General features: G+C 37.1%; 1 protein-coding gene across 2 annotated transcripts in view; it reads left to right on the top strand.

Annotated features, from left to right (window-relative positions):
* LOC108041829 (transcriptional regulator ATRX homolog) overlaps positions 1-15,878 on the top strand; it is a 346,165-nt gene that overhangs the window by 303,253 nt on the left and 27,034 nt on the right. The gene's annotated exons all lie outside the window — the stretch shown is intronic.

The raw sequence follows: 15,878 nt of genomic DNA on the forward strand, positions 1-15,878 counted from the left end.
AGTTGCAAAAGTAATCAGCGAGCAATTGAAACCAAAAAAGGCCCCAGGCGGTGATCAAATAACTCCCAAAATGTTAATCGAACTTCCAAACTGTGCAGTTGAGGTTATTTGTAAACTCTTTAACGGGATTACACGACTTGGCTATTTTCCAAAAAAATGGAAAAATTCGGTAATCATAATGATCCCAAAGCAAGGAAAAGATCACACAATACCAGCTACGTATAGACCGATAAGTTTACTCTCGTGTCTGTCAAAACTGCTCGAAAAATGCCTTTTGACGCGCATAATCCCATATCTGAAAGAGCACAACGTTATTCCAGCACACCAATTTGTCTTTCGAGAAAGCCATGGAACAATAGAGCAAATCAACAGACTAACAACAGAAATACGGACTGCATTCGAGCTTCGGGAATACTGCAGTGCGGTATTCCTTGACGTTGCACAGGCTTTCGACCGAGTCTGGCTTGATGGCCTTATGCATAAAATCAGAACGATCCTGCCGGGAAACAGTTACCGGATACTTGAATGATACCTTTACAACAGAGCCCTTGTCGTGAGATGCAACACTACAACATCCGACGACTACGCTATAGAGGCTGGAGTTCCCCAAGGTAGCGCCCTTGGACCAACTCTATTTCTCCTCTACACCGCAGATATCCCCACGAACGAGCGGGTAACTACTTCTACATTCGCAGACGATACCTCGATCATAAGTCGGTCCAAATGCCCAATTCAGGCAACAGCACTACTAGCTGATCATCTCGTTGTAGTGGAGAGGCAGTTATCAGACTGGCGTATAAAAATAAATGCGCAAAAGTGTAAACACATAACGTTTACTCTTAACAGACAAACGTGTCCCCCGCTAACCCTGAATAAACCTCACTTCCACAAGCTGACGATGTAACGTACCTTGGCATCCACCTAGACAGGAGACTTACATGGCGGAGACATATCGAAGCTAAGAAAATCCACCTAAAACTAAAATCAAACAGTCTCCATTGGCTTATAAACGCGCGCTCCCCCCTCCGGCTGGACTTCAAGGTCCTGCTCTACAATTCAACGATTAAGCTCCCAATTGTGGGGAAACGCGAGCAGCAGCAAGAGCACAATCAAAAATCCTAAGAACTATCACTGGGGTACCTTGGTATGTTCGGAACGACAACATCCACAGAGATCTTGGCATTCTACCCGTAAAAGATGGAATATCAAAACAAAAAGCGTCCTACCACACCAAGCTAACTTCTCATCCAAACCAGCTCGCCAGGGGCCTAGCCAGGGTTTCCAACCGGACCCGATTGCAACGCAATGACCTTCCAGCTCAGCAATAGTTATTAGAGCCCCTAAATCTCGCGCCAGTCACCTTGACTGTCAGATAGTTTTTTAATTTAAGATTCTATATACCTTTTGTTAGTCTTCTCCTTCTTTAATTTATTAATTTCAATTGTATGATTTAATGGCGTTAGTTTAAACGGATCCCACATAATTTTAGGAACTTCATTAACATCTCCTATGTTTGGTATTGACAGAGTCTCTTCACTTTCCGATTGAATATTATGTTGGGCTATTAAAATTTTGTCATCCGTTCTTGCAGTACAATACGGCGCAATACTGAAAATACCTTGCTCAGGCAGCTTACACAACTCCATTTTAGAGCCAGTACATTGCACCATTATTTTGGTATTAAGCGGAAGCTTAAACAGCCAACTACTTTTCTTTTCCAATTCTACCCAGTAATTTTTGGAACCAACTATTGTTTTAAATACACAATTCGAAGCTTTATTTGGTTTTAACGGTTGAACCTCACATGCGTTGTCATTCGCGGAATTCCAGGGCCAACTTCCTTTGCATATCCTTTTACTTTGTTGCCATTTTTGACATTGACTTAAGGTTGCTGCACTTATTATATGATACGAATCGATTTCAAAATTATAAATTAAATATTCGGAAGTTATGTGCACCATTATCTTTTTATCTACATTCCTAATAGGCAACGGAATTAGCTTGAACAATTTAGACAGATGCCTTCTATTCTCTATAAATAATCCCCTCGCTGTCAATAAAGTATACACCTCCTTAAGTTCTTAAGACCTCTTCCCTGGAATTGTTAGATTTTCCGACAGATTTTCCTGAATTTTAGCAATCTCACTTTTAAGCTGATTTGGCCTAAGGATGTTTGTATTCAGCCTACAGTGATTAATATCAATTAAAAGATTTATAATCCCTGATTGCACATTTTCACCATCTCCTTCTTCCTTCTTCTCTTTAAGAACTTCTGTCATGTTTTCAATTCTTACTGGCGTACTCCTAAAATTGTCGTTAACGTCCTCGGTTGTTCTTTTTAATAAATTAGTAGTTGAATCCACAACTGAAGTTTGCTTTTGAACTAATTGTTCTAATAAGTTCTTCATATTTTCTTCTAATTGTTCCCTGTCATCTTCATCCATTATACAAAATAAAATATGATACAATGAACCCAAAAACTCGAAAGGCGCACGCTTGGTTCTGGATTTTGGTTGTATCATAAATAATTTATTATTCTCATCTAGTTCTAATAACTGATTTTGGATATTATCCAAAACTATATTGCATTGTTCTTCAAAGCTATGAAGTTTTTCACAAACTTTTGTCATTTCCTTTATCAGTGCTTTTATTTTTGAAATCATCTTGAAATATGCATCCATGTTATAATAAATCACTAAATTCCAATAAATTCCAATCAATTTTTTCAATTTCTACAAGTGTCTCCACTATATCCAACGTAGGTCGGCCTATTAAGAAATGCCCGAGCGTTAGCACTTCATTATCATCAACGTCTTCTCCCGTTATATATAGCGGTCTAGAATTACGTAATGCTTCGATTTGGCATAAAAGGGTTGACATTTCTTCGTATGTCCATCTCCAATTCTCTTTTTATATAAGGTCCTGCCGGTAAGATATATATTGTATGGCTTTTACAATTCTTCGTCTAACTTCCGTGCAGCTCCGAATATAAATCTCGCTATAAATCTTTGTAATGCTGCTAGGAATGCATCGGAAGTTAAATCACTGACAACTTCTAAATGAATTGCCTTCGTAGCCATACAACGAACACTGATACCTTTAAAAGTTTTTTGACACCGATTTTTTGAGCATTTTAGGTTATATGGCCCTGCATAATCTATACCTGTATTTAGAAAAGGGTTTGTCACATTCACCCTGCACTTGGGCAGATTACCGATTATTTGTTTGCCTGTACATTGCCGATATCGCGCACAGGTTACACACTCTCTTAATACTTTCTTTTGAGAATCCCTTAACTTAAATATCCAATACTTCCTTTGGATTTGGTTTCTCATTAAATTAATTCCACCATGCAAAGTCTCCTTATGCGCCTTTTCAATTATTAATCTTGTAACGTGGCATTTATCTAATATGATCGGGTGCTTCACATCAAATCGCAATTTGCTATTTTGTAGCCTACCACCGACCGTAATGATACCATCTTTATCTGGATTCAGCCCTAGAATCTTACTTTTCTGCTCTATTTCCTTGTTGGCTTGTAAGCATAATATTTCGGTCATAAACTACCGTTCCTGCTGTTTTTTAATGATTACTAAACGAGCCATTCTTAATTCATTTGCTGTCAGCAAATGTGGGTATGAAGTCTTCTTGACTTTCATAGCGATAAATCGCAATACCCAAGCTACGACCCGTTCCTACTTTTGAAAACTTGAATAGCTATCCAGCAACTTAGCAATGGTGTCTTCGGATTTTACTATCACCATATTTACTCTTACTTCTTCATCTATTTGTAACTTGGACCAGTTGTCTTCTGGTGTTGAGAGTCATTTGGGCCCATTCCACCACCTCGAACAATCTTTTAATTTTGTAGCACAGATGCCTCTGGAGGCAATGTCTGTTGGGTTATCCTCAGATCTTACATGATTCCATGCTGTATCCTTTAATTTTAAAATTTCGTCAGTTCTACGTCTAATAAATTTATCTTTGCAGTTCTTATTTCGTATCCAGGCTAATGTAATGGTCGAATCACTCCATGCTAAACTAGTTGTTATGCCAGCTTCTTTCGTTCTTTTCTTCAACAGGCTTAAAAGATGGGATTGGGGATGGTCTTTCTATTCTTCTTAGGATTCACTTTACTTTTACATGCCACTAACGTAACTAATTCTGCTACCTTTGCATATACTACTGCTGCATACGCTTTTTCAGAAACATCAGCGAACCCGTGTAGCTGAATCGTAATACTAGTTTGTGTTTTTAACCACCTGGGAACCCTAATGTCTTCTAATGAATTTAAATTAAATACCACTCACCTAAATCATTAGTAGATAATTCCTTATCCCAATCATTTTCTTCTAGCCAAGGCATTTGCATAAATAATTTTCCCACTATAGTCACTGGAGACAACCACCCCAATGGATCATATATTATATTTTGGCTAGGTTTGATAACACCAGTCTATTATTTATTTTCTTATTGTTTTTCAATTTAACTGCAAATTTAAACTCACCTTTAAAAGGTTCCCATTGTAGACCCAAAGTTTTAACCGATTCCGTTCCATCTATGATCAGTACTTTATTTTCACCCGCATTTTCAACTGTATCAATAATTTATTTCTGGTTGGAGATCCATTTTCTTAAATTCATTCCTACTTTCTTGAACTCCATTGAAATCAGGCATACTATTTTCTTCTGTCTGATCCAGTCATTAAATCATCTATATAGAAATCGTTTATAATAACCTCTCTAATTAACTGATCCTGACATCGATTTCCTATCTCAGCTAACACCCTGGTTGCTACATACGGAGCTGATGCCGTATGATACCATATGTAACTGTGGTCAGTTTAAAATCTTGTATTTTGTTTTTGGGGGAATATATGCAAATATTAATTTGTCGGTACATTTTTCAATGTCTGCTGAAACTACATTTTTTTCACTCGAGGTCCAATCCACATAATGTGGTTAAGACTTTTATTATTAATTGTTTTTGCAGACGCATCAAAAACTACTCTTAACTTTGTTGTTAAGCTCTCATCCTTAATAACGGCTTGATGCGGCAAGTAATATTTTCCTTCTGATTTAGATTCAATCATATGACCTAAGTCTATATATTCAGTTATAAACTTACAATATTGTTGTTTTAGATTTTCATCTTTACTTAATTTTTTCTCTAAATTTAAAAACCGTGCCATCGCTTGGTTTTTTGAATCCCCAAAACTTGATCCTCTTTAAAAGGAATTGAGACCACATATCGACCTGACGAATCTTTTTTATTTGTTTTCATGAAATTTTCTTCGCATATCTGAAATTCTAAGTCATCTTAACTCTCTTCTTCTAATTCCCCAATTCTTTCCATATCTTTACACTCAATCATAGTTGCAACTATTGTGTTATTGCCTTTCGATTTTGTGCAGCCCGACACTATCCATCCGTCTATTTTTTTTAGTCCATTTTTAAAGATGTGTGCATATAGATCTGTTCCTATTATTAGGTGCACACTACCTGGCTTGTTAAATTCGGGATCAGTACGCCGGTATTTGTCCCACTTTGCGTTGTCATTACTAATCGTTTGACCTGGTAGTGCCTTCATTAATTTTGGAAATATTATTGCATCTACCGTCAAATTATTTTTATCCTTTTTTTGTGTTTTAATCTGTAAATTTACTTTATGCCTTGAAATGAATGTTTTACTTGAGAAACTCCACTAATCTCTGTGTAATTTTTAATTTTTGGTAATTGGAGAATTTGTAAAGCCTCCTCTGAAATTATAGTACTTTGAGACCCACTGTCTATCAACGCTTTTAATTTTTCAAAGCCTGCATTGCCTGATTTGACTTCAATCAGGGCTGTAGCTAACAACGCTTGCTCCGTTGTTATACACGTGTTCACTTTTTCTTGGATCCTGAAATGAAGTAACGTATGGTGAGGTTAGTTACAAGTCACGCACAGCTGCTCACTTGTGCATCTTATAAAATTTTGAAGCCTCAGACATCTTGTACAAATAAGATTCTTTTTTACAGGATTCATTCTTTTAAATTTATAGCACTGGACTAAATAATGCCTAGGTAATTTACAACACGCAAAATTTTCGTTATGATTATTGTGCATTGTACTACTAATTTTTTTTACAGTGCCTGAAAAGACATTCATTCTTTTTGACATGACTTTCGTATAAATTTAATGAGTCTTTATTAAATTTTCGCAGAATAATGTGGGCAAAAACGGCATCGATCTCTTCGGATAAGTGTGCCTTTAACTTTATAATATATGTAGATTCATTAATATTGTCAATAAATCTTTTAATTTGCTTATCTGATTCCAAATTTAAATTTGGCATATCCATAAGCCTATTCATATGCCTTCAAAAAACAAAAATCAATTCGGCTGCGTGCAGACGTGTTTTATTAACGCTCCGGAAAAACAATTGGCCAATCAGTCGAAAACGTTCGAAAAAAATAAGCGCGAGATTTTGCGTTTCGCGTTGCAAATCGCATATCGTAAACTAAAGTTTTAATTAATTAAATAATTAATCTTTACGCACTAACTATAAACAAATGAGTAAGAACGTGGATCAGCGCACTCAACGACAAAAACAACAAGACGAAGCCCGTGAAAAAATTCAGAGAGAACAAGACAAACGTCGTCTCTCTTTGGCCCGTAACAACGCCTATTTTACGGTGACGAGTAATACTCTAGAACCGAAAGTGCATTGAAGGTGCAAGTTTACTGACCGCCGAAAACCAGAGAGCTAACTCTTGCTCTCCCGCCCTGCTCTTCACCGCTCGAACGCCATGGAGTGAGCAATGCAAGACTCCAACAGAGCTTCTGCCGCCTAGCGCAACAACAACAGAAACTACTACGACTACTACAACGGTCTCTGTCTTGTGCTGCGGGTAAAGCAACAACACAACCAAGTGCAAAAATCGGTGCAAACGGCAAAAACAAAGCTACGGTAGAAGAAGTGACAATTCTGCAAGCGGGTTCGGCCATTCAGACAGGCATGGATCGCTACATTAATATCTCCAAGCGCAAGCTAGCACCCCCAAAAAACTCGGACGGCATAAGCCCAAAATAAATCGTTCCAACAAAGGCCCTGTAAATCCCGGGCCATTAGATGAAAACAGATTTTCCATTCTGGCGGAGCCTGAAACAGAGTCTGAACAATTAGCCCCAAGGAAACTAAAGGAACCCTGCCCTGCCAACAAGGAAGACTCTCTCACTAAAAAGTGTGTAAACTGCCAAGAAAACCACACAGCTAACTACAGAGACTGTCCAGTCTACAAGGCGATGAAAAGTCGGATGCAACGAGTAACAACGGCACGCTCCCTGAACACACAAAACACTTACATGAGATCACAAACGACACCGGAAGTTTTCTTCGCAAAAGCCGCCAGATCATCATTTGGCCCTTCAATTACCACCAAGGGAATTTCTTACGCCAGTGCTCTAAGATCAGGCACAGCTCACATAGAGCCGAAAATTGATAACATCCAGCAGGCCATGGGATAGCCACAAAGTAAGATGGAATCTATGATGATTACTTTGCAACAAAATATGATGGAATTTATGTCCTTCATGAAAACCACCATGCAAACCCTTATGCAAAACCAAAATATCTTACTACAAATGCTTGCAGCTCAGCAGTCCAAATAAACCATGCCTAGCCTTCGAATAACTCTGTGGAACGCCAACGGTGTTTCACGGCATAAACCAGAAATAACTCAATTTCTGAACGAAAACCACATCGACGTTATGTTGCTGGCAGAAACGCATCTCACCAGCAAATATAACTTTCAAATACGGGGATACACGTTCTATGGCACAGATCATCCAGATGGTAAAGCGCATGGCGGCACTGGAATCTTAATAAGAGACCGCGTCAAACACTACTTTCACCAACGGTTTGCTAAAAATCATCTGCAAGCTACATCGATAAAATTACAGTTGGGCAACTGCAACCTTGCCATTGCCGCTGTCTACTGCCCACCCCGCTTTACAGTCTCCGAAGACCAATTCATGGACTTCTACAATTCGCTTGGAGAGCGATTCATAGCAGCAGGAGATTACAACGCCGAGCACACGCACTGGGGATCCCGCCTTGTGACCCCCAAAGGAAGGCAACTATATAATGCACTCATTAAAACATGCAACAAACTGGACTACGTTTCACCAGGCAGCCCTACATACTGGCCTACAGATCCTAGAAAACTACCTGATTTAATTGATTTTGCTGTGACAAAAAACATCTCTCGCAATCTAATATCTGCAAAATCGCTTTTGGATCTATCATCGGACTTCTTCAAAGCCCGGAATTAATCGAGCACCCTCGCAGGCTGACGTCGCATCGAACCAACTGACTGAAGTTCAAAAAGTACGTAAGTTCCCACATTGAACTAACTCCACAGCTCAACATCAAGGAGGACATCGACTGCTACGCCGATGCCCTGGAGTCTGTACTCGTCGCAGCAGCCAAGGTCTCAACACCGCAAGGGTGGGATGGGCACACACACCAACACAAAACTAACCTTGAAATCGAACAGCTTGTTCTGGACGTTTGAGACGTGCTTGGCAAATCAACAGATCGCCATCCTCAAAACAAAGTCTTAAGGAAGCTGGTCGCAGACTGACCAGGGCTCTAAGGCAAGAAGAACTAAAAGCACAACGCCAGTACATTGTGAAACTTTCACCCATTAGCACTAAGCATCCCTTGTGGAGGGCCCACCCAAATCTAAGTTCGCCGGCCGAAACAGTAATTCCCATAAGAGACTCTTCAGGCAGCTGGGCCAGAAGCGACAAAGACAGAGCTTGTACATTTGCTTTACACCTTCGAAATGTTTTTCAGCCAAACCCTGCAACTAATTCATTCGCACTACCGTCGCCGTCAATTCGAATTGAATCTGAGACGGAGCCAATTCTGTTTCAACCAAATGAAATTGCAAAAGTAATCAGCGAGCAATTGAAATCAAAAAAGGCCCCAGGCGGTGATCAAATAACTCCCAAAATGTTAATCGAACTTCCAAACTGTGCAGTTGAGGTTATTTGTAAACTCTTTAACGGGATTACACGACTTGGCTATTTTCCAAAAAAATGGAAAAATTCGGTAATCATAATGATCCCAAAGCAAGGAAAAGATCACACAATACCAGCTACGTATAGACCGATAAGTTTACTCTCGTGTCTGTCAAAACTGCTCGAAAAATGCCTTTTGACGCGCATAATCCCATATCTGAAAGAGCACAACGTTATTCCAGCGCACCAATTTGTCTTTCGAGAAAGCCATGGAACAATAGAGCAAATCAACAGACTAACAACAGAAATACGGACTGCATTCGAGCTTCGGGAATACTGCAGTGCGGTATTCCTTGACGTTGCACAGGCTTTCGACCGAGTCTGGCTTGATGGCCTTATGCATAAAATCAGAACGATCCTGCCAGGAAACACTCACAGGATACTGGGATCGTACCTTTACAACAGAGCCTTCGCCGTGAGATGCAACACCACAACATCCGATGACTACGCTATAGAGGCTGGAGTTCCCCAAGGTCCAACTCTATTTTCCTCTACATCGCAGATATTCCCACGAACGAGCGGGTAACTACTTCTACATTCGCAGACGATACCCCGATCATAAGTCGGTCCAAATGCCCAACTCAGGCAACAGCACTACTAGCTGATTATCTCGTTGTAGTGGAGAGGTGGTTATCAGACTGGCGTATAAAAATAAATGCGCAAAGGTGTAAACACATAACGTTTACTCTTAACAGACAAACGTGTCCCCCGCTAACCCTGAATAACACGCCACTTCCACAAGCTGACGATGTAACGTACCTTGGCATCCACCTAGACAGGAGACTTACATGGCGGAGACATATCGAAGCTAAGAAAATTCACCTAAAACTAAAATCAAACAGTCTCCATTGGCTTTTAAACGCGCGCTCTTCCCTCTGCCTGGACTTCAAGGTCCTGCTCTACAATTCAACGCTTAGGCCAGTCTGGACCTACGGCTCCCAATTGTGGGGAAACGCGAGCAGCAGCAACATCGACATTATTCAGCGAGCACAATCAAAAATCCTGAGAACTATCACTGGGGCACCTTGGTATGTTCGGAACGACAACATCCACAGAGAACCTTGGCATTCTACCCGTAAAAGATGAAATATCAAAACAAAAAGCGTCCTACCACACCAAGCTAACTTCTCATCCAAACCAGCTCGCCAGGGGCCTAGCCAGGGCTTCCATCCGTACCCGATTGCAACGCAATGACCTTCCAGCTCAGCAATAGTTATTAGAGCCCCTAAATTTTCGCGCCAGTCACCTTGACTGTCAGATAGCTTTTTAATTTAAGATTCTATATACTTATTGTTAGTCTCAATTCAGAGAAGATCCAATAAATAAAATGCAAATGTTAAAAATAAAAAAAATATGCTCTGAGAATATTTTTCTTTTGTTCTCATACCGCTTGGTCAAAAACTCCCAAGTAGCTTTATAATTTTCTCCGGCGCCTAGCAATAAATGAGTAACCACATTCCTGGCTTCTCCTTTTAATGCTGACTTAAGATAGTTAAATTTTAGAGATGGACTTAAATCCTCTCTTGTGTGGATTAGCTCTGTAAACAGCTCATAAAACAGATCCCATTTTTTGGAATCGCCAAAAAATATTGGGATCTGAATTTTAGGCAGGGTTGGTAATTCCTTCGCCTTTACCACCATCGACACATCAGCATGCGTATTTAATCCGCTGAGTCGATTTTTTATTGCGGCTAATATATTTTGCGTATCAAACTCGATATCGCTTATTAATTCCTCCAATACCGAACTTTCGAAACAATTATCCTGTTCTAGTAGGTTCTGTACTTTCCTCCACAAAAACTCGATTTTGTTTTTCCTTATATTAAGGAAATCTGGACTATCTTTTTCCGTGTTTTTTATCTTAGAAATTTTTTTTTGGGAATAACCAGTACCTCTGGCTTATTATTTTGAGACTCTTTTTCAAATCTTAATTTGATCTGAGCCAACACCATCTTCATTACATCATATTGTTTGGAATTAAAATATTCTTTAAAAAAACAGTGTGATTTGTAATAAAGAGTTTTTTAAGCTCTTCTGATCGTACTATGTCTTGCTCTGTTAACCCTATCTTTGCTTCTAACTGTCTTATTTCCAAAATAATTCCGTACTGCTTCTTTAATAAATCTATTGTTTTTTTTGTCATCATTTTGAAATTTTTTTTTTTTTATTTTAGGGATATATGTATGTATATATTTTATAATATATTTATATATATATAGTGACATATCCATAGCACCACAAACCTCTATGTACATGTCTACACACCCACACATACATACACACGTACACATTACTTTAAGACACCCTCAGAGAAATCGAAACCTAATTGTCAACAAACCAATGGAAAATTTCCATGTTATTAAAAACTCCAGACTAATAGACTAAACAATTAGAATGAGCCGCTGATCTGACTATCGGCCCTTTCCCACGATTCAGGATACTCAGATTTCGGGACCGAAATCATAAACAAGATGAGAACAAAGAACGGTCCAAAGTACAATTATGAAAGTCACTCAATAAACACTAAAGCCACTCATTAAAAAGCTCCAAAGCTCAGAACCGAAGTTTGATCGTAGATAAAGTAGGAGTTAGAGAGCGAGTTCAGTTTGAGACTTGTAACTATCAAGTCCGTGTTCTTCCAAATAGAAAACAGAATTGTATCGGTTTAAATAAAAATTAATTAAAGTTTTTTTTTATATCAGCCGGTAGGATATTAAGTGAAAGTCGTTTTAACGTCGGTTTTAAACTGGTCTTAGGGATTGTACTGTACAACTAGTATATCCTGACTAGTAAGAAAATAAATCGTCGAACACACAAGTGAAATCCGCCAAAGAACTTATGTGCGAATCCAATTCTCATTTCAAAAAAAAAGTGAAATATTGAAAACCTTTGTAAACAAAATCCAATTCGGTCAATCTCATTAAAAGTGAAATATTGAAAAAACTTTGTGAAAACCAAAACAAACAAAACATGGCAAATCCACCCCAGTTATCCGAAATACATCTGAACCAATTAATTGGTCAGATAAAAGAATTGCCTTATTTCGATGGCAATCCCGCTGATCTAGGCGGATATATCGGACGGGTTGATATCTACTGCAGTTATACCCGACTCAGGACGTTCGTCAAACACACATCATCTACGGAGCTATAGAGAGGACTATAGTGGACGCTGCTAAAGCTGTTTTATCCGAAGAGAAGACGATGAACTGGATTTCTACGAAATTGGCCTTAATTAGAGCATTCAAGGACCATAGGCCATATGAAGACCTCGTTGACAACATAAACCAAACGACCTACAAAGGAAGCATCAGTAAGTTGGTAGACAAGCTAAAACGTAGATCCGCAAATATGATTAATAAGTTAAAAGACAGACCCCACTGATAAATCACTTTATGCAGCATCATTAAATAAAACCATTCAAAGATGCATAGAAAGGAAACTTCCACATAGATTATTTAATGCATTGTCAAAAAGGGATATTTCCACAATTAATAATTTAAAAGAAACAGCAATGGTATTAGGACATTGGGATGCAGATCCTTTTGAGAGCTATAGATCGGTGCGTTACGATAATCCCAGGAATTCGGGAAATACCCACCAAAATTATTATCATCAAAAGAATAATTCAAATTATTACCCAAGACACAGTAATAATTTTAACAGTCATTCAAATTCAAATTCGTATTCAAATCCAAATCCAAATTTAAATAATTCAACAGTTCCTCAGTCCTCAGCAAATCAAAATCGTTATTATCAAGAATTTAGAAATTCTCTAGCCCAAGGCAGAGCTCAAAACTCGCTAAATTACCAAGCATCAACGTCCAATAATTCTCCAAGTGCACCTGTTAAAAGACAAAGAGAAAGCGATAGCACACAGAATAGGATGGATGTAAATTTTCAGCAAACAGCCTCGGAGCCAGAAAATTTTACCCCTATATTAGAGTAGGCATAAAAGGTAAACTTCTTAAAGCCATGGTAGACACAGGTTCATCTATCAACATAATGAACGAAAATTTTGGGGATCTTGAAATTAACAATGAAAAATTAAAAGTCTTTACGATAAATGGATCATTAGAATTAAAAAAGAGTGTAATAATAAAACCAAGTAAAGTTTGTCCAATAGAACAAAAATTTAATTTACATAACTTTCAAAACAATTATGATTTTCTAATTGCAAGGGATTATTTAACAGGATGTAATGCTAAAATAAACTTCGAAGAGGGAACAGTAACCTTAGGTGAAGATAAGTTAATTATCATGTACGGTGATGATGATAAAAAGGATAAGACCGCAATAAAATGCCTTAATCCAAAATCTCAAAAAGAAAAGATTGAAGAGGATAAGACCGCAATAAAATGCCTTAATCCACCCTCATCTGAGGATCAATCTTTTAATTTCGCCATTGATAACGAACTTCGTGAATGCAATGAATTCAGGTTAGAGCATTTAAATAAAGAAGAAAAAGAATGTTTGAAAAAGGTTTTATTTGAATACAACGATATTCAGTACAAAGAAGGCGAAAATTTGACTTTCACAAGTACAATTAAACATAGTATTCAAACCAAACATGAGGATCCTATTTATAAGAAACCTTATAAATATCCTCAAACATTCGACGAAGAAGTCGACAAACAAATGAATGAAATGATGGAACAGGGAATAATTCGTAAATCGAAATCTCCTTACTGTTCACCCATCTGGATGGTTCCTAAGAAAGCCGATGCTTCAGGGAAAATGAAATTTAATAGACTACCGAAATTTAAATGAGATAACCATTAACGATAAATTTCCAATACCTAGGATGGATGAAATATTAGACAAATTGGGAAGATGTCAATATTTCACAACAATTGATTTAGCAAAAGGATTCCATCAAATTCAAATGGATCCCGATTCAATCGCTAAAACAGCATTTTCAACAAAAAATGGCCATTACGAATATACACGAATGCCATTCGGGCTCAAAAATGCTCCCGCTACGTTCCAAAGATCTATGAACTATTTATTAGAAGAATTAATTTATAAGGATTGTTTAGTTTATTTAGATAATATAATGTTTTTTTCCACTTCATTGGAAGAATTTATTTTATCACTAAGGAAAGTATTTGAAAAGTTACGCGATGCAAATTTAAAATTACAATTAAATAAATGCAAATTCAGGAAAAAAGAAAAAGAATTTCTAGGTCATGTAGTTCCCACCACAGGTATAAAACCAAACACAAAAAAGATCAGTGCCATTATAAATTTCCCTACACCAAAAACTCCAAAGGAGATAAAATCATTTTTAGGACTATGTGGATTTTATAGGAAATTTACCAAGTTTAAGGAAAGGAGCCTCAATTAATATTAAAGAAAAAACATATGTAGCAGCATTCAAAAAAATGAAAATCTTAATTACTTCAGATCCCATATTAATATATCCCGACTTTGATAAAACATTTGCCTTAACCACAGATGCTAGCAATATAGCCATAGGAGCAGTCCTATCACAAAATCATAAACCAATATGTTACGCCAGAAGAACATAAAACGAACACGAAATAAATTATTCTACAATAGAAAAAGAACTTCTAGCTATCGTATGGGCTACAGATCATACATGTTTGGAGACCTTTCGTAAACTTAAGTGATCACAAACCCTTAGTTTGCTTGAGTAACATAAAAGAACCAAACATGAAATTACAAAGATAGAAAATTAAATTAAATGAATTCGATTATCAAACAAAATATTGTCCAGGAAAAGAAAATTATGTAGCTGATGCATTATCTAGGGTTAAAATAGAAGAAAACATGTTAGGAGAAGTTGCTAACAGCGTAGATGCAACAGTACATAGTGCACACGAAGATAATCAAAATTACATTTCAATAACTGAAAGACCAATTAATTATTTTTCTAGACAAATTGAATTTATAAAAGGAAACGAAGAAATCAGGGATGTACAACATTATTTTCATAAATTAAAAATCAAATTAACTTACAAAGAAATGACAAATACTTTCGCAAAAGATATCATCAAAGAATATCTATGCACAAAAAAGAGCGCAATATACTTTCACAATGACTCAGATTTTCTTATATTCCAACAATCTTATGTAGAAATAATCAATCCAAATCATTTAACAAAAGTAGTAAGATATACCATGAAATTAGAAGATATCCTTACGTAACAGAATTTAAAGAAAATATATTAAAAAGAAAAAACTTGCAATTAGTTTAGGGAAGAACATTATTTTCCAGACTATCAAAAATAAGTAAAGAACATTGTTAACGAATGTGAAATTTGCAACATTGCAAAAACAGTACATAGGGACACAAGCTTATCTTTCAAAGCTACCCCAGAAATACAAAATATAAGAACAAATTTGTCATAGATTTTTATAAGGTAGGAAACCAGCACTTCTTATCGTGCATTGATATACATATACTCAAAGTTAGCCACTCTTGTTGAGGTCACAAGTAGAGATTGGTTAGAAGCTAAAAGGGCCATAATAAAAGTATTCAATGAAATGGGAAAACCACAAGAAATTACAGCAGACATAGATTTGGCATTTATGTGTGTAGCTCTACATAATTGGTTAAATACAGAAGGTGGCCAAATTCAAGTTACTACAAGTAAAAACGGTATATCAGATATAGAAAGGTTTCATAAAACAGTAAACGAAAAACTAAGAATAATAGGAAGCGACACTGATTCGAATCTTTGTAAAAATAGGTTATACTAAATTTGAATTAATTTTTTATATTTATAATCATAAAACTAAACATAATGCTGACATATTTTTGTATGCAGAAAGTCCCGAGTATAAC

This window comes from Drosophila rhopaloa, unplaced genomic scaffold (genome assembly GCF_018152115.1).
Source record: "Drosophila rhopaloa isolate 14029-0021.01 unplaced genomic scaffold, ASM1815211v1 contig_179, whole genome shotgun sequence".
NCBI classification, from domain to species: domain Eukaryota; kingdom Metazoa; phylum Arthropoda; class Insecta; order Diptera; family Drosophilidae; genus Drosophila; species Drosophila rhopaloa.